Source organism: Chiloscyllium plagiosum, unplaced genomic scaffold, assembly GCF_037043375.1.
Source record: "Chiloscyllium plagiosum isolate Xiang-an unplaced genomic scaffold, Cpla_swu_hap1 HiC_scaffold_9, whole genome shotgun sequence".
In the NCBI taxonomy this organism is placed as follows: Eukaryota; Metazoa; Chordata; class Chondrichthyes; order Orectolobiformes; family Hemiscylliidae; genus Chiloscyllium; species Chiloscyllium plagiosum.
The window spans coordinates 102,050,973-102,064,899 of NW_028270147.1; positions in this window are offsets into that span (position 1 = coordinate 102,050,973).

A 13,927-nucleotide genomic window follows, 5' to 3' on the forward strand; every position below is an offset into this window, starting at 1 on the left:
TACAAAGACGGAGGTTGAAGGGTGAACCTGATTGAGGCTTACAAAATTATGAGCGGTATAGACAAGGTGGATAGCAAGAAACTTTTTCCCAGAGTGCGGGACTCAATTACGAGGGGTCACGAGTTCAAACTGAGAGGGAAAAAGTTTTGGAGAGATATACGGGGAAAGTTCTTTACGCAGAGGGTGGTGGGGGCTGGGAATGCGTTGCCAGCAGAGGTTGTAGGGGCGGGAACGATGGTGTCATTTAAGATGCATGTAGACAGATACATGAATGGGTGGGGAGCAAAGGGATACAGATCCGTAGAAAATAGGCAACAGGTTTAGATAGAGAATCTGGATCGGCGCAGGCTTGGAGGGCCGAAGGGCCTGTTGCTGTGCTGTAATGTTTTTTATTCTTCGTTCTCTCTGTTAGGGGAAACTGAGAGCTTTCTACCTCTACTGTGTAGGCACAATGCCAGACCTCATGAAAACCAATGGGCAGTCCAAGTACAGATAAATCCAAATGATACATTCCGAACAAATGTGGAACATACCTTCTGCCTTTACCTGTCTCTCTTGGTCATTAACTGCAAGCTCTCAGGTTCTATCCCAGTCCAATTCCCTCTGGTTTTTCAACTGTCAGAGTGGTCGAAATTGGGATAGTCTGGCCTCTCACAGGCAATTGTCCACTCTATCCACCTCCCTAAGACCAGGCTAAAATCCATGAGAAAGTGAGCGGCCCCAGCGTTCCTTTCAGAAGGTGTGAAGGGAGTGTTTCTACCAGGTCAGAACATCAGCATTGTCAATAAGGGTCAGTGCTGACAGAATGCTGCACTTTTAGAAGGTCAGCACTGAGGGAGTGCTGCACTGTTGGAGAGTCAGTACTGTGGGAGTGCTGCACTGTCAGACGGTCAGTACTGAGGGAGTGCTGCACTGTCAGAGGGTCAGTACTGAGGGAGTGCTGCACTGTCAGAGGGTCAGTGCTGTGGGAGTGCTGCACTGTCAGAGGGTCAATACTGAGGGAGTACTGCACTGTCGGAGGGTTAGTACTGAGGGAGTGCTGCACTGTCGGAGGGTCAGTACTGAGGGAGTGCTGCACTGTCGGAGGGTCAGTACTGAGGGAGCACTGCACTGTCGGAGGGTCATTGGTGAGGAAGTGCTGCACTGTCAGAGGGTCAGTACTGAGGGAGCATTGCACTGTTGGAGGGTCAGTACTGAGGGTCACTGACAGTCGGAAGTGCTGCATTGTCAGAGGGTCAGTACTGAGGAAGTGCTGCACTGTCAGAGGGCCAGTGCTGAGGGAGCGCAGCACTGTGGAAGGGGCGGGAACAATAGAGTCATATAAGATGTATCTAGACAGATACATGAATGGGCAGTGAGCAATACAGAACCTTATAAATAAGGCGACAGGTTTAGATAGAGGATATGGATCGGCGCAGGCTTGGATGGCTGAAGGGCCTGCTCCTGTGCTGTAATGTTCTTTGTTCTTCGTACCCATTGATTCTAGTTTTTGCTCAGGCTTTTTGATGCCACACTCAGTCAAATGTGGCCTTGATGTCAAGGGCTGGCATCTCATCTCACTTTCAAAAGAATGTTTGTATTTTGGCCTTGACAGGAAGGGGATTTGGGTACAAGAGTGGGGATGTAATGCTGCAATTGAACAGAGTCTTAGTGAGACCACACCTGATGCATTGTGTGCAGTTTTCCTCCTTTATCTAAGGAAGGATAATGTGGCTATGGAGGGAGTGTGACGAAAATTTACCAGATTGATTCATGGGATGGCAGGACTGATGTATGATGCCAAATTAGATCAGTTAGGACTGTATGCATTGGAGATTAAAAGGATCTCATAGAAACCTTTCAGATTCCAACAGGACCAACAGCAAAGATGTTCCCAATGGCCAGGGAGTCCAGAACCAGGGGTGAAAGATTAAGGATATTAATCATCGAATTTAAAATCCCTAGAGGAAGAAGCAGGCCATTCAGTCCATCAAATCCACACCAAAGAACAACCCACATACACTCACCTCCCCCACCTTTCCCTGTAACCCTACATTTCCCATGGCTAATCCACCTAGCCCGTGCATCCCTGGACACCATGGGCAATTTAGCACGGCCAATCCACCTAATGTACACAACTTTGGACTGTGGAAGGAAACATGAGTACCCGGAGGAATGTCACAGAAGTAGACCATTTAGGATGAACATGAGAAGAAATTTCTTCACCCAGAGAGTGGTAAGCGTGTGGAATTCTCTGCCACAGGGAATGGTTGAGACCAATATATTGAATGTCTTTGAGAAGCAGTGTTGAATTCCTCTACATTAGACACCATGTGCAGGACGCATTTAACATGAGAATGGTGTGACACATCAGCAGATGCACAGTCTTTGACAGAGGTAGATTGAGTTCAAGGAAATCTTGATGACTGAGGATCTCCCTTTGGACTTTATCATCATGGCTGACCCTGCCAGGACCCTGCCTTCAGGACAGTATCAGATTTCCTTGCCACTGGAACTGGATCTACCTCTGTGGTGGATCACATGTCTGCTGATGTGTAACAGCATTCTCATGTTAAAAGATGTCCTGCTCAAGGTGTCTACCCAGAGGAATTCTCCACCTCCGACACATCTGTTCCAATGATGCAAGCTTCTCCAAGGGGACCTCTGAAATTTCCACCTTCTTCCTCAACCAAAGATTCCCCACCACCGTGTTTGACAGGGCCCTCTATCCTGACCAACCCATCTCCTGCAGTTCTACCTTCACCCTCTTCCCTCCCACAACAGTGATTGGTTCCCTAGATCCTCAATTTCCAAACCACCAGCATTCACATCCAAAGGATTATAAGTCACAATTTCTGTCACCTCCAGGAGGATCCACCACCACCCAGACACATATTCCCCTCCCCTATCTTGTCAGCATTCTGCAGAGACTCTTCTCTCCTGGTCAACTCCTCCTTCATTCCCAATGTTTCCCTACATCCCACTGCACCTTCCCATGCAATCGCAGAAAATGTAAGTCCTGCCTGTTTATCCCCTTACTAGCCAAGGACCAAGACACACTTTCCAGGTGAAGCCACTGCTCTTTACCTGCTCTTCACTCAATCTAGTCTACTGTATTCGCTGCTCACAATGTGGTCTCCTCTATACTGTGGAGATGAAACACAGACTGGGTGACCAGTTCACTCACGTTCTGTTCATAAAAGTGACCCCAAGCTTCCAGTTGCCTGCCATCTCAACACACTACCGTGATCCCTGGCCAACATCTCATTTTGCACCTGGGGACCCTGCAGCCTTCTGGACTCAATATTGTGTTCAATAATTCGAAGGCCTGAACACCTATATCACGTCCTTACTCCAACCTTGTCAAAACATTGGCTGCTACCACAACCAACCCATTGCCAGCTACTAATCGTCCGCATTAGCAGCCAATCATTCTTCCAGGCTGATCTTTACCCATTCGTTTGTCTGACTAACTGTTTTTCTATCTTCCTGGGTTCCAATTGCACCTATTGGTTTCTCCTTCCCCTCCCACGACTCCTTCTCTAGCATGTCTCCTATCTTTTCCTATCCACAATCAGTTCTAAAGAAGGATCACCAGACTAGAAACATTAATTCTATTTTCTCTCTACAGATACTGTTGGGTTTTTCAGCAATTTCTCTTTGTCCTTCAGATTTTCACCATTTGTGGTGCTTTCTTTTTTCATCTTGGTAAACCCTCTTTTTTTTGACTCTCTCCAGAACTTCCACACCCCTCCTATAGTGTAGCTAACAGAACTGCAAATTATACTCCAAATGTGGCCCAAATAGAGTCAGAATCATAGAGATGTATAGCACAGAAACAGACCCTTAGAACATAGAACAATACAGCGCAGAACAGGCCCTTCGGCCCTCGATGCTGCGCCGACCCGTGAACTATTCTCATCTCATCCCCTACACTATCCCATCACCATCCATGTGCTTATCCAAAGATTGTTTAAATCTCCCTAATATTGGTAGGTAGGACATTCCACGCCCTTACCACTCTCTGAGTAAAGAACCTGCCTCTGACATCTGTCTTAAATCTATCACCCCTCAATTTGTAGTTATGCCCCCTCGTACAAGCTGACGTCATCATCTGAGGGAAAAGACTTTCACTGTCTACCCTTTCTAATCCTCTGATCATCTTGTATGTCTCTATCAAATCCCCTCTTAGCCTTCTTCTTTCCAATGAGAACAGACCCAAGTCTCTCAGCCTTTCCTAATAAGACCTTTCCTCCAGACCAGGCAACATCCTGGTAAATCTCCTTTGCACCTTTTCCAATGCTTCCACATCCTTCCCAAAATATGGCGACCAGAACTGGACACAATATTCCAAGTGTGGCCGCACCAGCATTTTGTATAGTTGCAGCACGACATTACGGCTCCGGAACTCAATCCCTCTACCAATGAAACTTAACACATCGTATGCCTTCTTAACAGCACTATCAACCTGGGTGGCAACTTTCAGGGATCGATGCACATGGACTCCCTCTGCAGATCCACACTACCAAGAATCTTTTCATTGACCCAGCACTCTGCCTTCCTGTCATTCTTCTCAAAGTGAATCACCTCACATTTAGCTGCACTGAACTCCATTTGCCACCTCTCAGCCCAAATCTGCAATTTATCCAAGTTGCCCTGCAACCTGTAACATTCTTCCAAACTGTCCACTACTCCATCGACTTTAGTGTCATGTACAAATTTACTGATCCATCCACCTATGCCGGCGTCTAAGTCATTTATAAAAATGACAAACAGCAGTGGTCCCAAAACAAATCCTTGTGGCACACCACTAGTAATCGGACTCCAGGCTGAATATTTTCCATCAACCACCACTCGCTGCCTTCTTTCAGAAAGCCAGTTTCTAATCCAAACTGCTAAAGCACCCTCAATCCCATGCCTCTGCATTTGCTCCAACAGCCTTACTGAAGTCCATGTATACCACATCAACTGCCCTACCCTCATCTACATGTTTGCTCACCTTCTCAAAAAGCTCAGTAAGGTTTGTGAGACATGACCTGTCCTTGATGAAACCATGTTGACTATCTGAAATCGGTCCAACTCATCCATGCCAACTAGATATCCTAACCTAATCTAGTCCCATTTGCCAGCATTTGGCCCATATCCTTATAAATCCCTCCTATTTGTATACCCATCCAATGCCTTTTAAATGTTGTAATTGTACCAGCCTCACTACTTCCTCTGGCAACTCATTTCATATATGCACCACTTTCTGCATGAAAAAGTTGCCCCTTAGGTCCCTTTTAAATTTTTCACCTCTCACCCAACCCTATGCCCTCTTTTCCCTGGAGCGGGGGAATCCAGAATTAGACTTTGTCTATTTACCCTATCCATGCCCCTCATGATTTTATAAACCTCTATAAGGTCATTCCTCAGCCTCCAACACTCCAGGGAAAACAGCCCCAACCTATTCAGCCTCTCCCTATAGTTCAAATCCTCCAACCCTGGCAACATCCTTGTAAATATTTTCTGAAACTTTTTCAAGTTTCACAACAGCTTCTAATAAGAGGGAGACCAGAATTGCATGCGATATTCCAACAGTGGCCTAACCAATGTCCCGTACAGCCGCAACATGACCTCCCAACTCCTGTAATCAATACTCTGTCCAATAAAGGAAAGCATACCAAACACTTCTTCACTATTCTATCTACCTGTGACTCCACTTGCAAGGAATTATGAACCTGCACTCCAAGGTCTCTGTTCAGCAACACTCCCTAGGACCTGACCAAAAATTGTGGCTGTAAGAGCTGCTCCTTTTTTTGAGGTTTTTATTTTATAGCAATTGGAGGTGATTTCCTTGAGATCCAGGAGCAGCAATTTTATATACTGTTGTATTGTTTTGGAACTTTGGGGGTATAAAGATCAAAACAATGGCACTTTAAAAAGGAGGAAGACAGACAAAGGTAGTGACCATGTGGTCAAAGAAAGAAAGAATTAATGGCAGAAAATAGTTCCTAGCTCACAACAAACAACATATTTCAGTGAATGGTTCTAAGAAGTGCAGCTATGTGACAGGAGACACTTTATAAGGCTGACAGTTATGTGGGTGGCACATTTAGAGAGATGGTCATACAACTGATCAAGTGTCTGGAGAAATGAAGGTGAAGAGGTTACCACCAGGTAGTCAAGGAGAAACAGGCAGGTCAGGCAGGAGCCACTCACAAATCAGTTTTCTGTTCTGGAAGCTGAGGACTGATTTGCTTTGATTTATTGTTGTCGCACGTACCGAGATACAGTGAAAAGTGTTTTTTTTAATGCAATACAGGCAGATCATACCATAAAACCTGCATCAGGGTAGCAAGACATAGCTTTAAATTGAGGGGTGATAGATATAGGATAGATGTCAGAGATAGTTTCTTTACTCAGAGAGTAGTAGGGGACTGGAACGCACAGCTTGCAACAGTAGTAGACTCGCCAACTTTAAGGGCATTTAAATGATCATTGGATAGACATATGGATGATCCCTCCAGACCTCCCCCTCTCTGAGGATGAAAGATCAGTCCTCAGCAGAGGCCTCACCTTCATCCCCCTACGCTCCCAGATTAATGAGTTCAACACGCGGCGTGACATCGAACAATTCTTCTGCCGCCTTCGCCTCCGCGCCTACTTCTTCAACCAGGATCCTTGCCCACCCTCTGACGACCCTCACCCCCGGCTCCAACACACCCCATCCACCTGGACACCCCATGCTGGCTTCTTACCCGCCCTCAATCTCTTCATAGCCAACTGCCACCGCGACTTTAACCGTCTCAACTTCTCCACCCCTCTCACCCACTCCAACCTCTTACCCTCGGAACGTGCAGCCCTCCACAGCTTCCGCTCCAACCCCAACCTCACTATCAAACCGGCAGACAAGGGAGGCGCGGTAGTAGTTTGGCGCACTGACCTCTACACCGCTGAGGCTAAACGTCAGCTCGCGGATACCTCCTCCTACTGCCCCCTTGACCATGACCCCACCTCCCACCACCAAACCATCATCTCCCAGACCATCCATAACCTCATCACCTCGGGGGATCTGCCATCCACCGCCTCCAACCTCATTGTCCCACAACCCCGCACCGCCCGTTTCTACCTCCTGCCCAAAATCCACAAACCTGACTGCCCCGGCCGGCCCATTGTCTCAGCCTGCTCCTGCCCAACTGAACTCATCTCTGCATAACTCAACACGGTCCTGTCCCCCTTTGTCCAAGAACTCCCCACCTACGTTCGGGACACCACCCAAGCCCTCCACCTCCTCCATGATTTTCGCTTCCCCGGTCCCCAACGCCTTATCTTCACCATGGACATCCAGTCCCTATACACCTCCATTCCCCATCATGAAGGCCTCAAAGCCCTCCACTTCTTCCTTTCCTGCCGTACCAACCAGTACCCTTCCACTGACACCCTCCTTCGACTGACTGAACTGGTCCTCACCCTGAACAACTTCTCTTTCCAATCCTCCCACTTCCTCCAAACCAAGTGAGTAGCCATGGGCACCCGCATGGGCCCCAGCTATGCCTGCCTCTTCGTCAGATATGTGGAACAGTCCATCTTCCACAGCTACACTGGCACCACCCCCCACCTTTTCTTCCGCAAGATCGACGACTGTATCGGCGCTACCTCGTGCTCCCACGAGGAGGTTGAACAGTTCATCCACTTTACTAACACCTTCCACCCCGACCTCAAATTTACCTGGACCATCTCAGACTCCTCCCTCCCCTTCCTAGACCTCTCCGTTTCTATCTCGGGCGACCGACTCAAGACAGACATTTACTATAAACCGACCGACTCCCACAGCTCCCTAGATTACACCTCCACCCACCCTGCCCCCTGTAAAAACACCATCCCATATTCCCAATTCCTTCGCCTCCGCCGCATCTGCTCCCAGGAGGACCAGTTCCAATACCGAACCACCCAGATGGCCTCCGTCTTCAAAAACCCCAATTTCCCCTCAGACATGGTCGACGGTGCCCTCCACCGCATCTACTCCACTTCCCGCTCCTCCGCCCTTGAACACCGACCCTCCAATTGCCACCAGGACAGAACCCCACTGGTCCTCACCTACCACCCCACCAATCTCCATGTACAGCGCATCATCCGCCGTCATTTCCGCCACCTCCAAACAGACCCCACCACCAAGGATATATTTCCCTCCCCTCCCCTATCAGCATTCCGTAAAGACCACTCCCTCCGCGACTCCCTCATCAGGTCCACACCCCACACCAACCTAACCTCCACTCCCGGCACCTTCCCCTGCAACCGCAAGAAATGCAAAACTTGCGCCCACACCTCCCCCCCTCACTTCCCTCCAAGGCCCCAAGGGATCCTTCCATATCCATCACAAATTCACCTGCACCTCCACACACATCATTTACTGCATCCGCTGCACCCAATGTGGCCTCCTCTACATTGGGGAGACAGGCCGCCTACTTGCAGAACGTTTTAGAGAACACCTCTGGGACACCCGGACCAACCAACCCAACCGCCCCGTGGCTGAACACTTTAACTCCCCCTCCCACTCCGCCAATGACATGCAGGTCCTTGGCCTCTTCCATCGCCAGACCATGACAACACAACGCCTGGAGGAAGAGCGACTCATCTTCCACCTAGGAACCCTCCAACCACAAGGGATGAATGCAGATTTCTCCAGCTTCCTCATTTCCCCTCCCCCCACCTTATCTCAGTCCCAACCTCAGGCTCAGCACCGCCTTCTTGACCTGCAATCTTCTTCCCGACCTCTCCGCCCCCACCCCCTCTCCGGCCTATCACCTTCACTTAACCTCCGTCCACCAATCTCATTCCCAATGCCCCTCCCCCAAGTCCTTCCTCCCTACCTTTTATCTTAGCCTGCTTGGCACACTTTCCTCATTCCTGAAGAAGGGCTTATGCCCGAAACGTCGATTCTCCTGCTCCTTGGATGCTGCCTGACCTGCTGCGCTTTTCCAGCAACACATTTTTCAGCTCTGATCTCCAGCATCTGCAGTCCTCACTTTCTCCTATATGGACGAGAATGGAATAGTGTAGATTGGATGGGCTTCAGGTTGGTTCCACAGTCGGCGCAACATCGAGGGCTGAAGGGCCTGTACTGCGCTGTAATTCTCTACGTTCTAAGACAGAGTGCAACATGCAGTGTTACAGCCACAGAGAATATGCGAAGAGAGAAAGATCAACATTAACATTTGAGAGGTCCATTAAAAAGTCTGATAACAGCAGGGAAGAAGGTGTTCTTGAATCTTTTTTCACGCGTATTCAAACTTTTACATCTTCTCCAGATGGAAGAGGGTGCAAGACAGTATAACGGTGTGGGAGGGGTCTTTGATTATATTGGTTACTTTCCCAAAGAAGTGGAAAGTATGGATGGAGTCAATGGATAGAGAGTATAACCAGTGTGAGTGGGGTCTTTGATTATGTTGGTTGCTTTCCGGAGGCAGTGGAAAGTACAGATGGAGTCAATGAATGGAAGAATAGTGAATGCTTGAGAACACTGGTACCTCAAGGAAGTGCACTCCGTGCTAGATTTCTGGCACCACAATTGACCTCATTGTACAGGAGGGGAAGAAGAAGGAAGCAGGATTGATAGTGTTAGGGGCCTCATTAGTTATGGGAACAGACAAGTGTTGCCAGATGTGACTCCAGGATGGTGAGCTTCCTCCCTGGAACCAAGGTCAGGGATGTCGCTGAGTGGCTGCAGAGAGGGATGACGAAGGTTATAAGGCAGAGTGACACGTTGGTACCAATGATAATCAACCAATATCTACCATTCTACCAATGAGAGGTAAAGCCTCGTATCAAAAATTTGGAGAATTGGCACTCAATCCAAACAAATCAAAGACATCTCTTAACTATATAAAGCAATATTTACATGCATTTGAGGCAGCAGGAGGGCCCACTTCCTGAACAGACCCCTATTAAACTTCAACACCATTCCAGACAGTGTTCTTTCCCACTATGCCTTGGTGGCAGTTCCCAAGCTTTAGCGTGTCCCTCAGCATATAGTCCCGCACCTTGGACACTTGGTCGAAGTCAATTCCTTGTTCTGGAAAACTAACAAGTTTCGGGTAGACCAAAGAATGTTGTTCACTGAACTGATGGTCCTGCAGGCGCAGTCAATGTTTGTCTTGGTCTGCGTCTTGGGGAACAGACCATAGCGCACAGAGTCCTGCATCCCAAAGCTGCTCGGAATGAACCTTGACAAAAACCACTGCATCTCCCTCCAGACATCCTTTGCAAAGGCACATTCTGAAAGGAGATGTGTGACAGTCTCAGCTGCTTCAAGGGCAGCGTGCAGACCGACCAGGTATACATGAAGGATCTCACAGGTATGCCCCTCTCGTCACCAGCCAAGTGATGCCTTGGTGCTTGTTGGAAAGTTCTGGTGATGCAGCATCCTGCCAAATGACTTTGACAATTTGTTCAGGAAACTACATGACGGGACCCACCCTATCCTTTTCCCGAAGGGTCTCAAGGACACTACATGCTGACCACTTCCTGATAGACTTGTAGTCAAACGTGTTTTTCTTTATAAATTTCTTCATGAAGGACTGGTGATGTAGAACGATCCAACTACTTGGAGCGTTCCGTGGCATTGAGGCCAGTCCCATCATTCGCAACACAGGACAGATAGAACCTCAGTATGTAGTGACACTTGGTATTTGTATACTGACCATCTACGTACAGCTTGGTGCAGCCGCACACAAAGGTGGCTATCAGGAAGAGAGTGGCGTTCGATACATTTTTCCCTCCCTTATTCAGAGTTTTGTACATGGTGTCCCTGTGGACACAGTTCATTTTAGATCTCCAGATGCCAGTTTCTGCTTCACCATGGCAATATGGCCCAGGCGCTCCAAGCCATATTCCCAGAACACTCAGGTAATCTATACTGACAGTGAAGGGGATAAAGGAGCAGTCAGTTCAGTTCCTGACGAACATGACCTCGTTCTTGCCTCGATTTACCTTGGCTCCCAAGGCCAGTTCAAATTGATAGCAGATGCTCACGAGTCTGCGCACTGATCTGAACAGAAAAATGCGATGTAATCCATGTACATGCAGGCCTCCGCTGCCTGGAATAGTCACCCTTGTCAGGCTCTCATCATTCCTGATGGTGTCAGCAAAAAGCTCTATATGATACACAAACAAGGCAGCAGAGAGAGTGCAGCTCTACCCAACTCTAGGTCTGATTGGGAAGCTTTCTGGTTACCACCCATTGATTGAGACTACACTAAGAATATTGTTGTGGAGCAGTCGGGTCCACTTGCGAATTCCCTCCTCAAAGCCCACTTTGGAGAGCATGTCCCACAAGTGGGTGCGTGATATCCTTGTCTAAGGCCGTTTCCTGGTCCAGGCTGATGAGGCAGTCTATCCCCCCCCCCCCCCCCCCCCGCACATACACAACCCTACCCCTGGGGACTGCAAGGCCCTCAGACATTGTCCTGCCTGGTACAACACAGCTTGGTCAGGGTGAACCACTGACCTCAGAGCAGTCTTCACCCAGTTGGTGATGACAGGATTTTGTAGCCTGCGTTCAGCAGTGAAATTAGTCACCAATTACTAATTTCCACCCTCTCACCCTTGTAGATGAGGATGATTATATCTTTCCTCATGCATTCACACACACCACCTGCCAGAAGCATACTGTGTGTGTGGGTGCTGCTCCTACACTCTACATTGAACCAGGGTTGATGGTGACCCAGGAGAGGGGAGTACACTAACACAATGCTGCTGCTGCTGCTGCTGCTGGCCCACAGCGTCTCATGTACACCCAGCCACTATCCTCTCCCTCTGATTCAGGTTCCCGGGCTCTGCCTCTATTCAGTGTCCCGGGTTCCCCCTCTATTCAGTGTCCCGGGTTCCCCCTGTATTCAGTGTCCCGGGTTCCCCCTGTATTCAGTGTCCCGGGTTCCCCCTGTATTCAGTTTCCCGGGTTCCCCCTGTATTCAGTGTCCCGGGTCCCCCTGTATTCAGTTTCCCGGGTTCCCCCTGTATTCAGGTTCCCGGGTCCCCCTGTATTCAGTTTCCCGGGTTCCCCTCTATTCAGTTTCCCGGGTTCCCCCTGTATTCAGGTTCCCGGGTTCCCCTCTATTCAGTTTCCCGGGTTCCCCTGTATTCAGTGTCCCGGGTCCCCCTGTATTCAGTTTCCCGGGTCCCCCTGTATTCAGTTTCCCGGGTTCCCCTGTATTCAGGTTCCCGGTTCCCCTCTATTCAGGTTCCCGGGTCCCCCTGTATTCAGGTTCCCGGGTTCCCCCTGTATTCGGGTTCCCGGGTTCCCCCTGTATTCAGGTTCCCGGGTCCCCCTGTATTCAGGTTCCCGGGTTCCCCCTGTATTCGGGTTCCCGGGTTCCCCCTGTATTCAGTTTCCCGGGTTCCCCTGTATTCAGTGTCCCGGGTTCCCCTGTATTCAGTTTCCCGGGTTCCCCTGTATTCAGTTTCCCGGGTTCCCCTGTATTCAGGTTCCCGGGTTCCCCCTGTATTCAGTTTCCCGGGTTCCCCTGTATTCAGTTTCCCGGGTTCCCCTGTATTCAGTGTCCCGGGTTCCCCTGTATTCAGTTTCCCGGGTTCCCCTGTATTCAGTTTCCCGGGTTCCCCTGTATTCAGGTTCCCGGGTTCCCCTGTATTCAGGTTCCCGGGTTCCCCTGTATTCAGTGTCCCGGGTTCCCCTGTATTCAGTGTCCCGGGTTCCCCTGTATTCAGTTTCCCGGGTTCCTCTGTATTCAGTGTCCCGGGTTCCCCTGTATTCAGTGTCCCGGGTTCCCCTGTGTTCAGGTTCCCGGGTTCCCCCTGTATTCAGGTTCCCGGGTTCCCCCTGTATTCAGGTTCCCGGGTTCCCCTGTATTCAGGTTCCCGGGTTCCCCCTGTATTCAGTGTCCCGGGTTCCCCTGTATTCAGTGTCCCGGGTTCCCCTGTATTCAGTGTCCCGGGTTCCCCTGTGTTCAGTGTCCCGGGTTCCCCCTGTATTCAGGTTCCCGGGTTCCCCCTGTATTCAGTTTCCCGGGTCCCCCTGTATTCAGGTTCCCGGGTTCCCCCTGTATTCGGGTTCCCGGGTTCCCCCTGTATTCAGTGTCCCGGGTTCCCCTGTATTCAGTTTCCCGGGTTCCCCTGTATTCAGTTTCCCGGGTTCCCCTGTATTCAGGTTCCCGGGTTCCCCCTGTATTCAGTTTCCCGGGTTCCCCTGTATTCAGTTTCCCGGGTTCCCCTGTATTCAGTTTCCCGGGTTCCCCTGTATTCAGGTTCCCGGGTTCCCCCTGTATTCAGTTTCCCGGGTTCCCCTGTATTCAGTGTCCCGGGTTCCCCCTGTATTCAGTGTCCCGGGTTCCCCCTGTATTCAGTGTCCCGGGTTCCCCTGTATTCAGTTTCCCGGGTTCCCCTGTATTCAGGTTCCCGGGTTCCCCTGTATTCAGTGTCCCGGGTTCCCCTGTATTCAGTTTCCCGGGTTCCCCTGTATTCAGTGTCCCGGGTTCCCCTGTATTCAGTGTCCCGGGTTCCCCTGTGTTCAGGTTCCCGGGTTCCCCTGTATTCAGGTTCCCGGGTTCCCCCTGTATTCAGTGTCCCGGGTTCCCCTGTATTCAGGTTCCCGGGTTCCCCCTGTATTCAGTGTCCCGGGTTCCCCTGTATTCAGTGTCCCGGGTTCCCCCTGTATTCAGTTTCCCGGGTTCCCCTGTATTCAGTGTCCCGGGTTCCCCTGTGTTCAGGTTCCCGGGTTCCCCCTGTATTCAGGTTCCCGGGTTCCCCTGTATTCAGTGTCCCGGGTTCCCCTGTGTTCAGGTTCCCGGGTTCCCCCTGTATTCAGGTTCCCGGGTTCCCCTGTTATCAGGTTCCCGGGTTCCCCTGTTATCAGGTTCCCGGGTTCCCCCTGTATTCAGGTTCCCGGGTTCCCCCTGTATTCAGTGTCCCGGGTTCCCCTGTATTCAGGTTCCCGGGTTCCCCCTGTATTCAG